At 40.7% G+C, this 23,171-nt stretch overlaps 1 pseudogene; it reads left to right on the forward strand.

Annotated features, from left to right (window-relative positions):
* Nucleotides 1-3,845: 3,845 nt before the first annotated feature.
* LOC110608939 lies at nucleotides 3,846-4,812 on the forward strand (annotated as a pseudogene).
* Nucleotides 4,813-23,171: the final 18,359 nt, after the last annotated feature.

The following is a 23,171-nucleotide window of genomic DNA, read 5'->3' on the forward strand; positions in this document are numbered from 1 at the left end:
ATGGCTGTTCAAACAAATGATACACCCGACTCCGATATTTGGTATGTTGATACCGGTTGCAGTAATCACATGTGTGGAAGTAAGTCTTCTTTTGCTTTTCTAAATGAAAATTTTCAATCTACAGTAAGTTTTGGTGATTTATCTTCTGTAGATGTGAAGGGGAAGGGTGACATTAAAATTAGAACCAAGAATGGTTTTGTAGAAAAAATTGCTAATGTGCTTTATGTTCCTAGTTTGAAAAGCAATTTGTTAAGTGCTGGACAGTTGCAAGAAAAGGGTTATATAATCACTATTCAAAATGGAACTTGTGAGATATATGATCCTTCTAGAGGAGCCATTGCTATTATTCCAATGAACTCAAAAAGATTGTTCCCTTTGAAAGTTGAAAGTGTTCAATCTTGTTTTATTGCTGAAGTGAAAGATACTTGCTGGTTGTGGCATTTTCGTTATGGCCATTTGAGTTTCAATGGATTAAGAACTCTTCATCAGAAAAATATGGTAAATGGACTTCCACGAATCGATGCTCCATCAAAAATTTGTGAAGAATGTATTGTTGGTAAACAACCTCGTTCTCAATTCCCTCAAGGAAAGTCATGGAGAGCAAAAGATGTTTTGGAGCTGATTCATTCCGACATTTGCGGACCAATAAAACCATTTTCGAATGGAGGTAAAAGATATCTAATTACTTTCATTGATGATTATAGTCGGAAAACATGGGTTTATTTTTTACAGGCAAAGTCTGAAACTTTTGGAATTTTTAAAAGTTTCAAGGCACGTGTGGAGAAAGAAAGTGGAAAAGCAATTAAATCTCTTCGCACGGATCGTGGTGGTGAGTACTGCTCAAAAGAATTTGAGAATTTTTATGCAGGTCAAGGGATCCGTAAAGAGCTTACCACTGCTTATACACCGCAGCAAAACGGTGTTTCCGAAAGAAAGAACAGAACATGGTGAGATGCTTGCTTGCTAGGGGAGGAATTCCAAAGACTTTTTGGCCTGAAGCTGTACTTTGGAGTGTTCATTTACTAAACAGAAGTCCCACTTTTGCTGTCCAAAATATGACGCCGGAAGAAGCATGGAGCGGCAGAAAACTGGATGTGGATTATTTTAAAATTTTTGGTTGCATAGCATATGCACATATCCCAAATGAAAAAAGAAAAAAACTTGATGACAAAAGTGAGAAGTGCATTTTTTTGGGTGTGAGTGAGACATCCAAAGCTTTTAAATTATTCAATCCATTGACAAATCAGATTGTGACTAGCAGAGATGTGGTTTTTGATGAGGAAAACATTTGGGATTGGAATGGGCAGCAGCCAACTCCAATTATTCTTGATGATGAAGTTGAAAAAGAGGAGAAACCAACTAAAATTTCAGAAAATAATGTTCCCAGAGATGAAGAAAGTTCAGTAACTTCTGAAATTCAGTCACCAACAAGTGAGGCAGCAGCAGCAGTTTCTGCTCAATCTTCTCTCCGTACACGAAAAAGGCCTGCTTGGATGAAAGATTATGAGGTAATGGAAGTGAATTACAATGAAGAATCTATCACTCACTTTGCCTTGTATGCAGATTGTGATCCTACAACATTTGAAAGTGCTGTCAAAGAATCAAAATGGAAGGAGGCAATGGATGCAGAAATTGAAGCCATTGAAAGAAATGATACTTGGCAACTTTGTGACCTTCCGAAAGGGAATAAAACCATTGGTGTAAAGTGGGTTTTCAAGACAAAATTGAAGGAAAATGGTGAAGTTGACAAGTATAAAGCGCGGTTGGTGGCAAAGGGATACAAGCAAGAGTATGGGGTTGATTACACTGAAATTTTTGCTCCAGTTGCACGACATGATACAATTCGTTTGGTGGTAGCAATGGCAGCACAAAATTCTTGGCCTATTTTTCAATTGGACGTTAAATCAGCTTTTTTGCACGGTAAATTGGAAGAACAGGTATTTATTGATCAACCCCCTGGTTATATTAAAATTGGACATGAGCATAAGGTCTATAAATTGAAAAAAGCTCTATATGGACTAAAACAAGCCCCAAGGGCTTGGTATAGTCGCATCGAAACGTATTTTATGAAAAATAGTTTCCAAAAATGTCCATATGAGCATTCTCTTTTTGTTAAAATTGGGAATGAGGGCCAAATGCTTATTGTTTGCTTGTATGTAGACGATCTTATATTTACCGGAAATGACAGTGGGATGTTTGAAAAATTCAAAAAATCTATGATGGCTGAATTTGAGATGTCAGACCTTGGAAAGATGCATTACTTTCTAGGCTTAGAGGTAGTACAATCAAAGATGGGATTTTTTGTTTGTCAAAAGAAATATGTGAGAGAAATTTTGGATAAATTTCAGATGAAGGATTGTAATCCTGCATCCACACCAACTGAATTTGGTTTAAAGCTTCACAAAGATCTTGAAGGGAAAAAGGTGGATAGCACTCTTTATAGACAAATTGTTGGCAGCCTCATGTACTTAACCGGAACAAGGCCGGATATAATGTATGCTGTAAGTCTTATTAGCAGATTTATGGAGAGTCCAACTGAAATGCACTTGCTTGCCGCCAAGAGAATTCTTCGTTACTTGCAAGGGACGAAGGATTTCGGTTTGTTTTTTAAAGCTAATGAAAAGTCAGAATTAATTGGCTTTACAGATAGTGATTATGCAGGAGACCAAGACAGCAGAAGGAGCACTTCAGGATATATTTTTATGCTTGGAACAGGACCTGTTTCATGGTCTTCTAAGAAGCAGCCAATTGTCACTTTGTCCAGTACAGAAGCGGAATTTGTCGCTGCTACGTCTTGTGCTTGTCAAGCCATTTGGCTAAGGAGAATTCTTGAAGAATTGCAGCTTAAACAAGAAGGAGCTACCACAATTTTCTGTGACAATAGTTCAGCAATAAAATTGTCCAAAAATCCAGTACTTCATGGAAGGAGCAAGCATATTGATGTGAAGTATTATTTTTTGAGAGATTTGTGTAATGAAGGAAAAATTGAATTGAAGTACTGTCCAAGTGAGGAGCAGCTTGCTGACATATTTACAAAGTCTCTCAAGCTACATTCTTTCCTGAATTTGAGAAGTCTGATGGGTGTTTGCAGCAGAGAAGATGCAAAGCTTTAAACTGAAACTTGTTGAATTTTTGAGTTTTCAGTTTAAGGGAGGGATTGTTAGATAAGTTAATTATTTTACTGCAATTATTTAGTTCCAGTATTTTGTTTCTTAGTCAAAGTTATAGTCCTATTTTATAGGAATTTGGTTGATAGTGTTCTGTAGAACATGGTCACGTTGCAGCAGTTTTTTATTTCTGTTAAGATTATATCTTTGCTCTTTGTAAGCCTATATAAGGGTTGTCATCTTGCTTAATAATAGATCTGTACATTGAGCATCTCTTCTCTCTTTTATTTTTCTAATTCTTGGCAAATTATCAGTCCGTAACAAACACCATTGAATTATAAGTGGTTGTTACTAGTAATCTTATCATGTAAAAGCTATAAAAGTCTGATGTTGCTTAATAAATAAAAGATTTTTTTTTCAGATCTCTGTATGTATGATTAAGAGTCTTTCAAATCTGGTATCAGAGCCATAAAGAGGCCTGTACTGCTCAAACACTGCGAGTGTAGGTGAGTGTGTGACAATGACTGAAACTAACAGTTTCGCACAAGCATGCATTCCCAAGTTTAACGGGAATTATGATCATTGGAGTTTGATCATGGAAAATCTCCTTAGATCAAAGGAGTACTAGAGTGTCGGGTTAAAGGATTTGAAGGCCAAGAATTATCTCTTCAGTTCCATTGACAAGACCATTCTGAAGACAATTTTGCAAAAGCAAAGGCCAAACAATTGTGGGACTCAATGAAGGTTAAGTATCAAGGGAATGCTCAGGTGCAGCGTGCTCAACTTCAAACTCTTCGTAGAGACTTTGAGCTACAGAGACAATCAATGATTACTTTGGGAGAGTGATGGTGGTGTCCAATGACATGAGAAACTGTGGTGAAGACATACCAGATGTCAAAATTGTTGAGAAGATTCTACGTACTCTCGCCGAGAAATTCAATTACATTGTATGCTCAATTGAGGAGTCAAAGGACATTGATAGTCTCTCAATTGATGCTTTACAAAGCTCGTTATTGGTTCATGAGCAAAAGTTTAGAAAGAATGGTGGAGAGGAGCAAGCACTAAAGGTTAGTTATGATGAAAGAGGAAGCAGAGGTAGAGGAGTTGCAATTAGAGGCCGAGGGAGAGGCAGAGGGAGACAAATTAACAAGAACACCGTGGAATGTTATAAATGCCATCAACTAGGGCATTTTCAATACAAATGTTCTAGCAGGGACAAGAAAGCCAACTATGTTGAGGTTGATGAGGATGAAGAGATGCTCCTGATGGCTTTTGTGGAAACTAACAACACAAAAAGGGAAGAGATGTGGTACTTAGATTCCGAATGTAGCAATCACATGTGTGGGAAGATGCAGTACTTCTTAGATTTTGATGGTACATACCGACATTCGTGAAGCTGGGTAATAATACAAGAATGGAAGTGATAGGAAAAGGAAACATACGACTGAAAATCAAGGGCACAACTTAGGTGATGATGGATGTTTATTATTTGTCAGATTTGAAAAATAATTTGCTCAGTATAGGCCAACTTCAAGAAAGAGGATTAGCCATTCTTATAAAGCATGGAGCATGCAGGCTTTATCAGCCAAGAAGGGGTTTGATTATCGAGACATGGATGACGACGAATAGGATGTTTGCATTGTCAGCTAATGTGATACCAAAAAACTCTATTTGCTTACAAACAATGATGGAAGATGAATCATAGCTGTGGCATCGGAGATATGGATATCTGAGCTATAAGGGGCTACCAATATTAAATATAGAGGTATGGTAAATGATGTTCCACCTCTGAAAGCTACAACTAAATCATGTATTGTTTGCTTGGTAGGGAAACAACACAAAGAGGCAATTGTAAAAAAAAAGTCAATGGCGTGCTTCCAAGAAATTGCAACTTGTACATGCTGATATCTGCGACCCAATCACACCATCCTCTAATAGTGATAGAAGGTACATTTTAACATTCATTGATGATTATAGTAGAAAATTGTGGATATATTTTCTGAATGAAAAGTCTGAGGTATTCACAACATTCAAACATTATAAGAGTCCTATTGAAAAGGAGTCTGGAGTACCTATATATTGTTTACGCACTGACAGAGGAGGAGAGTTCACCTCCAATGAGTTCAATACTTTTTGTAAAGATAATGGTATAAGCAGACAACTCACAGCAGCTTACACTCCACAACAGAATGGGATAGCCAAACGTAAGAATCGAACTATTATGAATATGGTTCGTTGTATGCTATCTGACAAAGAGGTACCAAAGAGATTCTAGCTAGAGGCTGCGAGATGGACAACACATGTTCTCAATAAGTCCGACGTTGGTTTTGAAAAAGAAAACACCGGAGGAATTGTGGAGCGAAGTTAAACCTAACATGGATTACTTTAGAGTTTTTGGATGCTTAGCTCATGTTCACATGCCAAACTAGAAAAGAAAGAAGTTGGATGATAAAAGCTTCCCTTGTGTGTTATTGGGAGTCAGCGGTGAGTTGAAAGCATATCAGTTGTTTGACTTAACAACCAATAAAATATTGATAAGTCGAGATATGAGTTTCGAAGAAGATAAGGGTTGGAATTGGGGAAGAACAATGCAAGAAGTGAGACAAGATGTATTGGTTTGGGAAGGTTGTGATGAAGATAAAGCTGAAGAGTATGGGAATGAAGAAGAAGCTGCAACTGAAACTAACAATGAAGACCAAGAATTCATTGCACCAACAGTCAATCAAGAAGCACAAAGTGATGTACTTTCGGCAGCAAATAGATCTCGGACAGCTCCTCCATACTTGCAAGATTATGTATCAGGAGAAGGACTTTCGAAAGAAGAAAATGAGTCAAACAATCTTGTGATGTTTGCTTCCTATGAAGATCCTTGTTCCTTTGAAGAAGCAACAACAGAAGAAAATTGGAGAAAAGCTATGGACTACAAGATGGAGTCCATTGAGAAGAATGAGACCTGGCAGCTTACACAACCAACAGTTGGGGCAAAGAAAATCAGTGTCAAATGGGTTTTCAAGACCAAACAGAAGGAGAATGGTGAGGTGGACGAGTACAAGGCTCGGTTGGTTGCAAAAGGTTACGCTCAACAGCATGGGATCAATTACAATGAGGTCTTTGGTCAATTGCAAGATGGGATACAATTCAGATGATTCTAGCATTAGCAGCACAAAAAGGTTGGGGTGTGTACCAACTTGATGTTAAAAGTGCGTTTCTTCATGGTGAATTGAACGAGGATGTGTATGTAGAGCAGCCGATGGGATATGTTTGAAAAGGTGAAGAACATAAGGTTTACAAACTTCGAAAGGCACTTTATGGATTAAAATAGACACCATGTGCTTGGTATAGTAGAATTGAGGCTTATTTTCTCAAAGAAGGCTTTACACGGTGCAATTATGAGCATACTCTCTTTATTAAGTCAGAAGAAAGAGGTAAGAAAGTTTTAATTGTAAGTCTGTATGTTGATGACTTGATCTTTACCGGTAATGATTCTTACATGTTTGAGAAGTTTAAGAGCTCTATAAAAGATGAGTTTGAGACGGATTTAGGGAAGATAAAATACTTCCTTGGTGTAGATTATGCAAAATTCAGAAGGTATCTATCTAAGTCAAAAGAAATATGCTAGTGAGTTGTTGGAGAGGTTTCACTTGCATAATGGAAATCCAGTTAAGAATCCAATTGTACCAGGTTCTAAATTCTCGAAGGATGGAGGAGGAGCTAAGGTGGATGCAACCTTATTTAAACAATTAATTGGGAGTCTCATGTATATTACTACTACAAGGCTAGATGTAATGCATATGACATGTTTGTTAAGTAGATATATGGTCAGTCCAACAGAGTTCCATTTACAAGAAGCAAAAAGGGTGCTGCGTTATTTTAAGGGTACTGTGTCTTTGGGTTAACTTTACAAGAGAGGTGATACAATAGAACTAGTTGTCTATATAGATAGTGATTATGCAGGGGACATTGATGATAAGAGGAGTACGAGTGGTTATGTGTTTTTGATGAATAGAGGGGCAGTTTCTTAGGCCTCAAAGAAGCAGCCGGTGGTGACACTATCAACCATGAAAGCTGAATTCATTGTGGCAGCATCTTGCGCCTATCAATGTGTCTGGAAGCAAAGGATTCTGCAACAACTTGGTTGTCTACAACAACAGCCCACAACTATCCTTTGTGATAATTATTCAACAATTAAATTGTCCAAGAACCCAGTTCTACATGGCAAGAGTAAGCATATTGATGTCAGATTCTATTTTCTAAGGGATCTTACGAATGAGGGAGTTGTGAGGCTTGTTCATTATGGCACAAAGGAGCAGGTAGCTGATATAATGACTAAGCCCCTAAAGCTTGATGTGTTCATAAAGCTACGAGAAGAGCTTAGAGTGTGTGAAGTACCTCTGAGCTTAAACTGAATGCTACTGCGTTCAGTTTAGGGGACGCATTGTTGGGTTTGACTATTTCAAAGTTGTCAGTGTTTTGCTAATAAACTCCTAGTAATTAGGAATCAAGTAGATAGAGTTAGTTTTGAATTAGTCTGTAACAAACACTACGAGTAGAAAGTGGTTGTTACTAGTAATCTTATCATGTAAAACCTATAAAAGCCTAATGTTGCTTAATAAATAAAAGATTTTTCTTTCAGACCTTTATGTCTGTGATTAAGAGCCTTTCACACTATACCTTCTTTTATTATTTTTTTTGTCAGAAAATAAAATTGTTATATTAAAGACTTAAAACCTATAGAACTTACACTCATGACCATCACAAGAAAATATGCTAAAATTACATAAGCCTAAAAAACTAAGCTTAAGTCACGTAGGCTGAAGCCTAGCTCAACATCCAAATCCTAGCTTGCAGGAGGTAGGAAGATCTTTTGGATTACGCTGCATGATACAGTCGAAAGTTTTGTTTGTAGTCAAAATAAGAAGCAAATACCTTGAGAATATCAAACCCTTCCCATCCAAAAAGAAAACCAACCTTAAAAGGACCACATAATCCCAGGAAGAGCAAGGCCAAAAGAAACGCCTAAAGAGCTGTGGAAGAGAGCTCGTTGACAAAACAATGTGCCTTGAGGATTAGATACTCATCATAGAGAGAGAGCAATAGAACCTAGAAATTCTCTACAGTATAAAAAGATTTAGATTCTTCCACTACCAAGAAAGTAAGTTGTTACCATTTGAAGCTCCAATAGGCGTCAAAGGGTGAGGCTGGCTAAAAGGGAGGACATCCAAACCAAATCATCCACTCTTTTCCACTGCATGCAGAAAATAATCTTCAAGAAATTCTAAAATCCACCTATACACAAACAACAAAAGAGAACCAAGAAGAATAGCAGCAACAACAAACAAAGCAAATCAAAGATAAACCCTCCTCTATAGTTCAAATCTGCCTAAAACTAAGAGAAAAACTTATTTAGTCACGTTACCCTACCTAGAAAATAGAGAGAGAAAATTTACTACTTTGGACGGGAGAACGATTGCCTCTCGCCAAGGGATGGCCACACGAGAGATATCAAGAGAAAACGGACGAGCCATATAAAGAAAAAAAGAGTAGACAAAGAGATTCCCTCTCTAGAGAAAAATTAGAGAGACTAGAATTTTTTTTCACAGTGAAAACTTGTATTTTTCTTTTATATGTATTTACTTTTGCAATTTGTTAATTATTTATTTTTTATTTTAATATCTTAATTTATATTTTTATATTTTATTTTTAAACTTCACACAAAAATTTTTATTAATAATAAAGTATAAATTGGTTATAATTTTATTTAAAATATTAATGAATAATATGTAGGTAGTAATTTTTATAATTTTATACATTAAAAGGAATTTAAATAGCTATTATTATATCCTATATAAGATAAAATTTTGTTATGCTTAAAATTTAAAAATACTTTTGAATGTTAAATTACAAATAAAAAAAAAATTGTTTATCTTTGCAACCTGTAAACATTAAAGCTACAAACATCAATACACTATTACGGTACAATACAGCAATAATTCACTAATTTATTTTTATTAAAAAATATATAAAAAATATTATAATTATATAGATTAAACATATTATAAATATAAAAATATAGTTATAAATATATTAAATACTTTTATATATTTATATATAAAAAAAATCCTTTTCTTATTTTTAATTTGTTCTATAGAGATTTAACTACTCTAAATTTTATAAATATTATTCCTAACTGAAAGTTGCTACCATATAATAATTAGAATTAAAATAAAAAATTATATGAATTAGCTACTTCCCGTAGATTATTTATTAATTTTTTTAAAATAAAATTTAATACTTTTATATCTAAAATAACAATATAAAATTCTATCAGCAATAAAATTATTTATTGATTATTATTTTAATGAATAAATTTTAAATAGTAATTTATATAAGTTACATATATTTATAGTAAAATAAAATTTAAATAATTATTATTCTATTTTATATGAAATAGGATTCTAATATTTAATATTTAAAAATATTTTCAGGTAATAAATTATAAAAATTGGAATAAAAATAGAAGATATTACATGTTACTTTTTCATGTATATGATAAATTATTGTGAAGTCATTTTTAAGGCTCGACTTATAAATATATGTACTCCTTGCAAGGAATCACCCCATAGCATTATGGGCAATCTATACATAAAGAATCACTAGAGGTGAGCATTCGGTCGGTTCGATTTAAAATTTAACCAAACTATATTGATTACCACCGGACTTCCTCTACCTGGGGACAAGGCCGGACCCGAAAGAAGAATACAGGCTCAAGACCCATCAGGTCCTTCTCAAGGAAAACTAGCCCCATGACGCGTGTCTCAGCCTGGTCAGAAGAGTCGGGTCGGGGATACCTCACATGCAGGCCCACCTGAAGGAAGCCTAGCCTAGTAACGTGACAAGAGGAAAGAGAGTAGGCCAAGTCACCTTGCAGCCCTGCCCGCATGCGCGGGAGGAAATTAAATGGCCGCCTGGCGTTGAGAGAGGTTCTGACGCACCCGTACATACGGATTTGAGTGACAAGGACAGGTGGCACTGTAGCAGGAAAGCGGTTAGACGTCAAAAGGGGATAAAAGGGAAAAGGGGATAAAAGGGGAGGAACGTTTTCCTCTCCATCTAAGTTGACACAACCACTGTAAATCCTATTTTCTTGATCTCAGAACATCAATTGACGCCGTCTGTGGAAACGAAGGAAATCTTCTCATCGCCGGAGTTTCACTCTCATAATACCCACTAAGATCCACATGGAAAACCACAATGAAAACCACACCAATAACGTCCTAAATGACCCAAGCTCTGCTCAAGAGGGTCAACAGTTCTCTTTTTCCAGTCCTTCAACCCCCTCCAACCAACTACCAGTATTATTCAATCCCTCGCCGAGCTCGGCAGGGAATGTACCAAGAGCCACCATATCCAACCAAGAACTCCAAACCATGGCGCTTCAACTACAGAATACTGCCCACTGGTTAGGGTAGATGCTGCAGCAAAGGAGTCTCAATACCCCCATTAAACATACCCCCTGTAGCTGAAGGGCTCCATACCACTAAGGCCCAACCCACTTTCAACTACCAGATTCCTCAGCAAAGTAGCAGGAGGACCGGAGAAGGGAGCGCGGAAGCTGGTAGAGAGGAAGAGCCGGCAACCAGAGCCCGAGGAAGAAGGGTGAGAGAACACATTGAAAATGACGAAGTAGAGAGCTACTCTATAGGGACAACTAGGAGAACCGAGAGTGAAGAATGGGGAAAAGGGTACTACCTGGAGAAGAGGTCGAGATAGGAGGAGGTGGACATAGAACAGAAGTTACAAAGAATGAAGGAGCAGTTCTTAGCCGAGCTGGGGGCGAAAGACAACAGCCAGACCCTCTGACCCACATCCTCACCATTCTCTGGATGGATCCAACAAGGAACCATTCCTAAAAAGTTTATGATGCCGCCGATGGCCACATATTATAGAGCAGGAAACCTGCGGGAGCATATCCTTAACTGCAAGACATTCATAAAGAACCAAACTCTGTCAGACGCCCTGATGTGCATGGTCTTCCCTATGACACTAACAGGATCAGTAAGAGCTTGGTTCAATAGCATGGAAGTGGGGAGTATTAGAAGCTTTGGGGACCTTGTCAATGTTTTCATCAGACGGTTCATAGCAGGGGTTCCAGCTGAGAGAAAGACCAGTTATTTGGAGATCGTCCGGTAAAGGAAGAATGAATTCTTAAGGGAGTACGTGGACCGTTTTAATACAGAAGCCTTGCAAATACCGGAGCTGGATGAAAGTCAGGCTATGGAGGCCATGCAGAAGGGGACTACATCCTCTTAGTTCTTTGGGTCACTGTGTAGAAAGTGACCCACTACCTTGGCTGAACTGATGAAGAAAGCCGAGAAGTGTATAAGGCAAGATGATGCCTTGACAACCAGCAAGTTCGCTAGAGAGGTTGCAGACAGAGGGAAGGTGACAGAGGAAATGAGATCGAAGAGATCGGAGAGGAGACGAAATAAGGGGCTAGAGGTGTATAGGCAGCCCTAGGACAGGAGGGAGCAGAGGCCATATCCACCTCGGGTCCTTGAGGCAATAACCCCCCCTCAATGCATCCAGAGCCGAAGTGCTCATAGCAGTTCAAGATAAGGATTTCCTTCTATGGCCTAAGCCTATGAAAGCAGATGCAAGCAGGAGGAATCCCGACAAGTACTGCCAATATCATCGCACCCACGGCCATGACACCAACAGCTGCTACCAATTGATCAGTGAGATCCAGAGGCTGATCAAGAGGGGGCATCTCTAGAACTTTGTGAAGAATCCAAAAGCGGAGAGGCCCCAGCAGAACCCCACAGTAGAGAAGCCCCGTAGATAGGGGGCAGGGCCCATGAATGATGGCTCCAGCGGAACCATCAATATGATTATCGAGGGGACTGGAGGTCAGATGAGCAGGAGAGGGAGGAAGAGAAGCCGGAGTGGGGAAGGGAGAAGTAGCGAAGTCCTACAGGTAGTAGAATACTCCCTAGTAACCATTTCCTTCTCCCCTGAAGATGCTCATGGGATTCAGAAGCCCTATGATGATGCTCTTGTCATCGAAGCCATCATTCACAACTACTGGGTTCGCAAAATCCTGGTCGACGATGGGAGCAAAGTGAACTTGCTGCCCCACAGGGTTTTTCAATAGATGGGGATACTGGAGGAGCAGGTAGTAAGGGATCAAGCCCTAGTGAAGGGGATTGATGGGACCCCAATGGCCTCAGAGGGAAAGGTGAAGGTAGCCCTGACTTTCGAAGAACTGCCCCTGTCTCGAACTCACGACGCAGTATTCCTAGTGGTGAGGCTCCTGTTAAGCTACACGCAATCCTAGGAAGGCCTATGCTGTACGACTTTGAAGTGGTGACCAGCATCAGATACCTAACCATGAAGTTCAGACAGGGGTGGGAGTAGTCCGGAGATGACAGGTGGAAGCAAGAGCAGTGTATCTAGCCACAGTGGCAGAACTAAGTGCAGTAGCTGAGGGGGTAAACCCGGAGGTCATGGAGGTCCGGGATGAAAAGAAGGAAGCCAGGACGGAGCCCGTTGGAGAACTGGAGACCTTCCCACTATCAGAAGAAGAGTTAGACAAGGTCTTCAGCCTCAACGCAAGCCTGAGCGAAGAATAGAAAGCGGCGGCGATGGCCCTAATCCGAGGACATGCCTCGAGCTTCGCCTAGAAGTCCTCTGACATGCCGGGAATTGACCCCAAAGTGATGACTCACAAGCTCAATGTCCTCCCTGGATCGAAGCCAATAAAGCATAAAAAGAGGGTATTCGGAAAGGAGAAACAATAAGCCACGAGGGAAAAAGTGTAGAAATTAGAGGAGGCATGATTCATTAGGGAAGTCATGTACCCACAGTGGTTAGCCAACCCTATGTTAGTAAAAAAGCTAATGGCAAGTACAGAATGTGTATAAAATTTACTGACCTAAATCAGGTCTGCCTAAAAGATTATTATCCCCTTTTCGATATTAATAAAATGGTCGATTCTACAGCCGATTTTGATTATATGTCATCCCTTGATGCAATGTCTGGTTATCATCGAATTCCAATGGACAGGTCGGATGAGGAGAAGACCTCGTTCATAACTGAAGATGAAACTTATTGTTATAGGGCCATGCCCTTCGGGCTGAAAAATACAGGGACGACATATCAAAGGCTGATGAATAAGATCTTTAAAGGTCAAATAGGGAGGAATGTGGAAGTGTATGTAAACGACATGGTGGTGAAAAGCCAGACCTTCAAGCAGCACTTGGCAGATCTGAAAGAAGTATTTGGGGTACTAGAGCAGTGCAGATGAGGTTGAACCCCACGAAGTATGCTTTCTTCATCAGAGGAGGAAAATTTCTAGGCTACATGGTCAATATAAAGGGCATTGAACCGAATCTAAAGAAGGTAGAAGCCATACTAAAGATGTCAGAACTGACCTGCGTGAGAGATGTGCAGAGACTCATAGGAAGGGTGGTAGCACTTAACCGTTTCATGTCGAAGTTTGTAGAAAGGTGCCTACCATTCTTCAAGAAGCTAAGAAAAGTTCCAAATTTCGAGTGGATGGAAGATTGCTGTAATGACCCGGAAACCGGACCATTACCGGCACTAGGATTCAGATTGACTTAAGGTCGCCGGGACCCGTAGCAAGCCTTAACATACACCTGTAAACCTGTCTAATCCCATACATGATCAACAATATACATAAAAATTTTAAACTTTTTCATCAACCAAGCTTGACATGTGCATGCACCATAAACATAAACATAAAACTCCAACTAGAGCCCTCATCAAATGCTCTAGTGGGTTCACCTAACATATGTCAAGCTGGTTTTCATAACTCATAAAATATCATCATAACAAATAAAGATCATGTACAAAAAGGGGATTAACCATAAACTAGGGCCAAGTACAATTCTATCCTCAATACAATACTGTACTATGATCATACATTACATTCCTTTAACACATTACAATTCATGTCCACAGCTACTAACTATTACACAGACATAACTTCTACTCTTGACGACCACCCGGTCTATCCTGTACCTGCACACTTGGGGGTTAAGGGAGAGGGGTGAGCTACTAGAGCCCAGTGAGCAGAATAATAAAACATTATATTAAATTCATGCTTTCATGAAATGAAACACATCACAAAACAAATCACATCAAGGATAGACTTGTCACCGATAGTCCTCTATATAGTCCAATCGTGCCAGGGGCGTAGAATGAGCCTCACTGGTCTTTCTCTTAACATAACATACCATAACATTCCATAATGCCAGGGGCGTAGAATGGGCCTCACTGGTCTTCCATACCGTATCATCATCATACCATAACATATGAGGACTAAAGGATCATTCAACATCCATCCGCATCATCATCAAATTATGCAATGCAACATATTCGTGAAATCTAATGCAAGCAATCCTAGAATAGTTCATGGCATCCGTGATGCATGTATCGTGCTAAGGGTTTATTTATTTTAAAACATGAAAGTTTATTCCACTCACCTCTGACTGAAGCTCTAAAGACTCTGAAGCAGCTAACTCATTGCTGGGGTCCTCGGTTCCTCGGGTCCGAACCTATACAGGTGGACTCAAATGAGTGACCAAACATATATGAACATAACTCTAAAACTTTCCCCAAAAACCCCCTTAAAACACCTTAAAACAATCCTAGTGTAATACCCGGCTAGACTCCGTATCGGAATTCCTACCATCCGGTGGAATCTCGGATGTCAGAAACCTCTAGAAGGGTAAAACCATGTTTTCATAAAATGTTTTAATGTATTTTAAGGTTTTAAGTAAGAAAGAAATTGAGTTTTGAATAAAAAGGGCTTTGGAGACTTTGCCAGGTTCGGCCGCCGAAAGTCAAGTTCGGCCGCCGAATATGGGAAGGTTTTGGGAGCGCTTTCGGTCTCCGAAAGCCTTGTTTGAATGAACCAAGGTTCGGCCGCCGAACCTCAAGTTCGGCCGTCGAACATGGGATAGTTTGGGGGGCCAGGTTAGGCTTCCGAAAATGGCTCAAGGTTCGGCCGCCGAACCTCATGTTCGGCCGCCGAACTTGTATGAGTTTTGGAGGCACGTTAGGCCGCCGAAAGGTGGTAGGGCTAGCCCTATAAAAGGACCCCATGGCCGAAACGGGCGAGCTTTTCTCCCCACTTTCAGCCAAGGTGAGTTCTCCATCGTCCCTCAACGATTTTGAACTTCTTCCTTCGAGTTTTCATGTTTTTCTTATGAGTTTTCACTTGGTTTTGAAGATCTCGAGCTTAGATCGAAGTTGTGAAGCTTGGAGACCCAAGGAACGAGATTTCTTAGATCTCCAAGTTAGGTCACGCTCTCTCTCGATCTTCAAGAGGTAAGAGTCGATCTTGAGCTCATTTTATGTTTTAAGCAAGTTTTATGAAAGTTTGTGGGGTAAAAATGCATGTTTAGGCCTATGTTGAGTTTATGTGTTTATGTGGAGTTTTTGAGCAATGTGGGTTGCCTATGCATGTTTGATATGTTTTAGTTGGGGTTTAGGATAGTTTGAAGCCCCTAAATGCTTGATGGTATGTGTATGCATGTTGTAGAGTAGGGTAATGCATGTTTGAATGGTTTGGGAGGCAAAATGTGCATGAAGAGGCTGAGTTCTGCCATTTGGAAGAACTCAGGTTCGGCAGCCGAAGGGACTTTCGGCCGCCGAACCTGCCTATGGAGGCATGCTTTCGGCAGCTGAACCCTGCCCCCGAAAGAGGACTTTCGGCTCTGGAAGGGACTTTCGGCCTCCGAAGGTGCCGCCGAAAGTGGCTGAGTTTCGGCTCTGGAGGGACTTTCGGCCGCCGAACCTGCCGCCGAAAGTGCCCTGTTCAGCCTTCCTTTTCATGATTTCTATGATTGTTTTAAGGTGTTTTAGGGGGGTTTTTGGGGAGTATTTTAGAGTCATGTTTTTGTTTGTTTGGTACCTCATTTGAGTCCACCTATGTAGGTTCGGACCCGAGGAACCGAGGACCTCAGCAGTGAGTTGGCTGCTTCAGAGTCTTTAGAGCTTCAGCCATAGGTGAGTGGAATAAACTTTCATGTTTTAAAATAAATAAATCCTGAGCATGATACATGCATCACGGATGCCATGAAATATTCTAGGTTGCTTGCATTAGATTTCACGAATATGTTGCATTGCATAATTTGATGATGATGCGGATAGATGTTGAATGATCCTTTAGTCCTCATATGTTAAGGTATGATGATGATACGGTATGGAAGACCAGTGAGGCCCATTCTACGCCCCTGGCACTATGTTAAGAGAAAGACCAGTGAGGCCCATTCTATGCCCCTGGCATTATGGAATGTTATGCTATGTTATGTTATGTTAAGAGAAAGACCAGTGAGGCCCATTCTACGCCCCTAGCATGATTGGACTATGTAGAGGACTATCGATGACAAATCTATCCTTGATGTGATTTGTTTGTGATGTGACGCATTTCATGAATGCATGAATGTAATAAAATGTTTTATTATTCTGCTCACTGGGCTCTTGTAGCTCACCCCTCTCCCTTAACCCCCATGTTTGCAGGACCAGGATAGACCGGGCGGTCATCAAGAGTAGAAGGCATGTGTTATGAAATAGTTAGATGTGGACATGAACATGATGTAATGTTTAGTATAGTATTGTAATGTATGTTACAGAGTATATTGAGGATAGAATTGTGCTTGGCCCTAGTTTATGGTTAATTCCCTTTTTGTACATGATCCTAATTGTTATGAACATGTTTTTATGATTTATGTAAACCAAGCTTAACATATGTTATGTTACCCAATTGGAGTATTTGATGAGGACTCCAGTGTGAGGTTTTATGTTTATGGTTGTGCATGCACAGGTTGAGCTTGGTGAGTGAATGAATGAATAAGAAAAGTTTTAATTTTTATGTATATTGTTGATCATGTATGGGATTAAACAGGTATACAGGATGTATGTTAAGGCTTGCTACGGGTCCCGGCGACTTTAAGTCGATCTGGATCCTAGCGCCAGTAATGGTCCGGTTTTCGGGTCGTTACAGAGTGGTATCAGAGCCCTAGGTTCATATGGTCGGACTTAGAGTGTCGGGCTCATAGATGTTATAGAAGGTCAAGCACAATAGGAAAATCATGTCCACTAGGATAGGATGTGGAGTCCTGTCTTGAATGATAATGTGAAATGCCATGAGTTTATGCATGTGCATTAATGATATGCTATGTATGTGATGTATGTGATGCGGGTTCATGTGACTCCACATGAACTATTTGATGCTAATGTTGTGCTATGTGTGCTGTTTTTCAGTAAACAGGATGAGGGAAACTCGTCGATCGGCAAGATTGACTGGAGTACCACCGGAGGATGAGGGCATGTAGCAGGGAAAGAGCAGTAAGAGACCCTAGAAGGTCTATGGATATGAGTACAAGCAGATCAGTTAGAGGAACAGTTCAGGGAGGAATGTCAGTAGATGTGGGGGATGATATGGATAAGGATCAGAGGAGGGATGGCAGTCTTGGTGTAAGCATGTCCGAAGAGGGCATGGGTGAGTCTCAAGGAGGCACTCAGGCCTCGGGGTTTGTTCAGTCGCCCCAATACCCACCCTTTTCACAATATCCCGGGTATTCGATGGGAGGTACATCGGATCACCCTAGCTTTAACCCTTACCCTTCTCACATGCCATACCCACCTTCTACCCACCGTACCCCCAGTACCCTATGTATCCACCCCCATCCTTCTACCCAGGCACAGCAAACCCTACCCCACAGGATGCTGCACCTCCTCCACCATCAGCAGAACCTAATGTTCCAGAAACCCAAGTACCTAAGCCTAGCTCATCTGGAGGGAGCAAGGTCAAGATGACCGATTACATGAAGCTGGGTGCTCCCCAGTATGAAACAGGTGATGACCCATTTGAGTACCTCGGGAGGGTCAAGGTGATTACAGATGAGATAGGAACTGATGACAGTAGAGCCATTCAGATGGCTGGGTTCACACTGAAATGCAAGAAGGCCCGTGAGTGGTTCAAGAACTATGTGAACCCGAGGTTGGATAGTCTTTCATGGGAGGAGTTTGTGAATGAGTTCGCAGGATGGGCTTTCCCTGATAGTTCAAGGGAGCTGAAGATGATTGAGTTTGAACAGCTGAGGCAGTCAGAGGAGATGAGTGTGGAAGAGTACATAGACAAGTTCTTAGAGCTGTTGCCGTTTGCTGGGCAGAATCTTGACACGGATCCGAAGAAGTCAAGGAGGTATATCATGAGGCTCCATTCAAGGTATTCCTCTTTAATCCAGTCAGCAGAGAGGGAGAGTTTCCATGCCATAGTGGATATGGCTCGAAGGATGGAGGCTAGTGCTATAATCGAAGGAAAGGTTAAACAGTCAGTGGCACAGTCTTTTGGTTCCAAGACCCCTGGTGGGGGCAAGTTAGATCCTTCTACATTAAGTGCAGCAGCTTCAGGCAGCAAGAGGTGGAGCAGTACCACCAAGAAGCCAAAGAAGAATAAGTTCTGGAGCAAGATCAAGTCAGGTCTGGGATTAGGAGGTGGCTCGAGCTCAAGTGCAGACAGTGCAGTATGTATGAGGTGTGGTAAGCCACACAAGGGAATCTGCCGGGCTGGGATGAATACATGTTTCAGATGTGGCCAAGAGGGACACATGGCTCGGGAATGTCATCGAGCAGCTTTTATGGCTCAGTCTCAGCAGACGGGTTCTGGTAGTGTAGCTCAACCAGTAGCTCCAGCCGCGACGCAGGCCAGTGGCAGAGGCAGAGGGAGAGGGGCAGCCTCTTCTTCGGGTTTCAGAGGTGAAGGTTCATCAGCTCCGGCACGGATCTTCACAATGACACAGCAGGAGGCAAATACATCAAACACCGTGGTGGTAGGTAATCTCATCATTGGTTGCTAAGATGTTTATGCCTTAATGGACTCGGGTGCATCCCATTCTTTTGTTTCTCCGAGAGCAGTCGAGAGGTTGGGTTTGATGGTCTCTAGGTTAGAGTGTCCCCTCTGGGTCAGTGGACTCAAGTGTGACCCGTCAGTGGCAGAGTCAGTCTGCTAGTATAGTCCAGTTTTTGTTGAGGGAAGATGCCTTTCAGCCGACCTTGTGGTTCTTGATTTGACAGATTTTGACGTCATTCTAGGGATGGATTGGCTATCTACCTATGGTGCTACCTTGGACTGCAGAGACAAGGTAGTCAAGTTCAGATGTCAGGATGGGTCAGAGGTTGTCTTCAGAGGAGACATGGGGAGTACGTCTAGAGGTCTGATATCAGCCCTACAGGCTCGTAGGCTGCTCAGGAGGGGTTGTCAGGGTTATATAGCGCATGTGAGGGAGCTGGACAGTCAGGTTAGAGAGCCCGCCTCTGTGCCTGTAGTCAGAGAGTTTTTAGATGTCTTCCCAGATGATCTTCCAGAGTTACCACCTGCTAGGGAGATAGAGTTTGAAATTGAATTAATGCCAGGAACCAGACCGATCTCTATCCCTCCCTACAGGATGGCGCCAGCAGAGCTGAAAGAGTTGAAAGAGCAGTTGCAAGAGCTGGTAGATAAGGGTTTCATCCGACCGAGTACCTCACATTGGGGTGCTCCAGTGCTGTTTGTGAGAAAGAAGGATTGATCCCTCAGACTTTGTATCGACTACAGGCAGTTGAATAAAGTCACTACCAAGAACAAGTACCCTTTGCCTAGGATCGACGATCTATTTGACCAACTAGCAGGAGCAGGTTATTTCTCCAAGATAGATCTGAGATCTGGATACCATCAGCTAAGGATCAGAGATGAAGATGTGCCAAAGACAACATTCAGGACCAGATATGGGCATTATGAGTTCTTAGTAATGCCGTTCGGGTTAACCAATGCCCCTGCAGCATTCATGGATCTCATGAACAGAGTGTTTAGCCAGTACCTGGATCACTTCGTTATTGTCTTCATTGATGATATCTTAGTATATTCCAGAAATGCAGAGGAGCATGCCCATCATCTGAGGACAGTTTTGCAAACCTTGAGGGAACACGGCTTGTATGCCAAGTTCTCCAAGTGTGAGTTCTGGTTGAGGAGCATTTCATTCTTGGGGCATGTTGTGTCAGAAAATGGAATAGAGGTAGACCCCAAGAAGGTGGAAGCTGTGGCTAACTGGCCTAGACCCACTACAGTGACAGAAATCAAGAGCTTTCTGGGTTTGGCGGGTTACTACAGGAGGTTCGTTCAGGAGTTCTCGAAAATTGCAGCTCCTATGACCAGATTGACCAAAAAGAATCAGAAGTTCGTGTGGTCAGATCAATGTGAAGAGAGTTTCGAAGAGCTGAAAAAAAGGTTGACGTCAGCACCGGTGTTAGCTCTGCCGACCAGTGATGAAGACTTTGCAGTGTTTTGTGATGCGTCCCGTGTGGGACTGGGTTATGTGCTGATGCAGAATGAAAGGGTGATTGCTTATGCTTCTAGGCAATTGAAGAAGCACGAGTTGAATTACCCTACACATAACCTAGAGATGGCAGCAGTGATCTTTGCGCTCAAGATGTGGAGGCACTACCTGTATGGGGTAAAATGTGAGATCTTTACATATCATAAGAGTTTGCAGTACATCTTGAGCCAGAGAGAGTTAAACTTGAGACAGAGAAGATGGGTAGAACTGCTCAGTGACTACGATTGCAAAATTCAGTACCATCCGAGTAAGGCGAATGCCAATGGTGAAAAATATATTGATGACCCTCAATTGATGAGAATGAATTAAAAGTTGTGTGAATGAACTTAACATGACTTAATTTAGCAATTGGTGTTGAATTGCCCAAATCATTGAGAGAAAGAAAATTTAGCAAAGGCAAAGACCTCAAAAGCACAAATCAAAAACTGTTCCAATGGTCAAAAGACTAAGAATAGAGCTAGTAGCCACTTGGAAAGGTGACCAACTGAGTAATTGGAGGTGGATATCACAAATATGTACCTTCACGTCAAAAGGTTGGTGACTTCTCCAAGCAAGATCTATGTGCAAAAGCCTGAATAAAGTACTTCAAGGTAAGGGCAAGTCACTCTGAAAGCTAGAAAAAGTCTTAAAAAAAATGTGCATGTATGGTCTCTCTTGAGGAAAACAAATCATAGCCATGGTAAATAAAAGGAAACAAGGAAAGAAGGTGAGTAATCTTCATGCATATATTCTTCACTACAATGATTCAAAATAGGGGTCTAGAGTAAGAACTTAAGTGGAAATAAGGATCAAGTAGCAAAGAAAGCTTGTTTAACTATGTTTATTTGCTTAAGGACAAGCAAAAGGCTAAGTGTGGGGGTATTTGATAGAGCATAATTTAGGGCCTCGACCTCGACTTCTATACCATATCATATCATATCATATCATATCAAGGGTCAATGGATCATCCAACATCCACCCACATCAACATCATATTATGCAATGCGTCATATTCGTGAATTCTAATGTAATACAACCTATTACATCTATGGCATTTATGATGCATGAACATGCTTAAAAGTTTATTTGCTTTTAAATAAAAGAGTTGTGTTCCACTCACCTCTGGCTGACGCTTTATTGACTCTATAGCAGCTAGCTCACTGCTGACCTCCTCGGTCTCTCAGGTCTGATCCTACACAGGTGGACTCAAATGAGGGACCAAACATATGCTAAACATCTCCCCAAAAACCCCCTAAAACATCACAAACATGCATGGAAAAACATGCAAAGGAAGGCTGGACAGGGGACTTTTGACGGCCGAAACCCCCTCCAGATCCGAAAGCCAGACACCTTCGGCGGCACCTTCGGCGGCCGAAAGTCCTTCCAGAGCCGAAAGTCACAACCTTCAGCGGCAGGTTCGGCGGCCGAAACTCCCCTCCAGAGCCGAAAGTCCAAACTTTCAGGGGCGAGTTTAGGCGGCCTAAAGCTGCCTCCAGGCAGGTTCGGCAGCCGAACATGGCTTCGGCGGCCAAACCTGGGCTCTCCCAAAGGGCAGAGCCCGATTCTGCCTTGCACATCATGCCTTCCAAAACCCCTCAAACATGAATCCAACTATCCTAAAACATGCATAAACACTTATTCAAGCATATAGGGGTCTCAAGCTAGCCTAAACCCCACAAACATCAACATAGCAATACATTTAGCATACATTTCTCAACATACCCACTTAAACCCTAACACTTTGCATCTACTCTAAACATGCATTGAACCCCATAAAACCTTTCAAAACTTACTTAAAATAAAGGAGGTGAGGATCTACTCTTACCTCTTGAAGATCGAGAGGAGAGGCGATCCAAACTTGGAGTTGTGGAGGAAATGAGCTCCGAGGTCTCCAAGCTCCCAAACTTCGATTTTAGCTCAAAAATCTTCAAAATAAGGTGAAAACTCATTAAAATCTTGAAGGATTTAAGGATAAAACATAAGATCATCAAGGGGGAAGCGAAGACTCACCTTGCCCGGAAATGGAGAGAGAAAACTCACCCATTTTCGGACAGGGGGCCTTTTATAGGTGGCTGGCCAAACCACCTTCGGAAGCCAAAAGTGCCTCCGCAAACACCCCATGTTCGGCGGCCGAAATTGAGGTTCGGCGGCCGAACCTGGGTTTTGCTTCTTTGGTCTTTTCTTTCAAAAACTCAATTTCTTTCTCCTTTAAAACATTAAAATACATGAAAGCATTTTAGAAAAACATATTTTACCCTTCCAGAGAGTTCCGACATTCGAGATTCCGCCGAACGGTAGGAATTCCAATACCGGAGTCTAGCCGGGTATTACACAAGAATTTTTAATACATCATATGTAAAATAACGCATAATAATTTTATAAAAATTATGTTCCCATCAACAACAAATGATTAATTTTTTTATTATTTAAATTTTAATATTCAAATCTTTTATTTTTTTATTATTTAAATTTTAATATTTAAATATTTATTTATTTATTTATAATATCAAATGATATTTATTATTCAAATACTAATTATAAACTTTTAATTAATTCTATACAATATATTTAATATAAAATTAATCATGTAATACTAAATTTAATAATTATTTATTTAAATATTTATATTACATGAAAAACTAATTGAAATATATATAATAAATATATAAATCTATATATAAAC

This window comes from Manihot esculenta, chromosome 2 (genome assembly GCF_001659605.2).
Source record: "Manihot esculenta cultivar AM560-2 chromosome 2, M.esculenta_v8, whole genome shotgun sequence".
Lineage (NCBI taxonomy): Eukaryota > Viridiplantae > Streptophyta > Magnoliopsida > Malpighiales > Euphorbiaceae > Manihot > Manihot esculenta.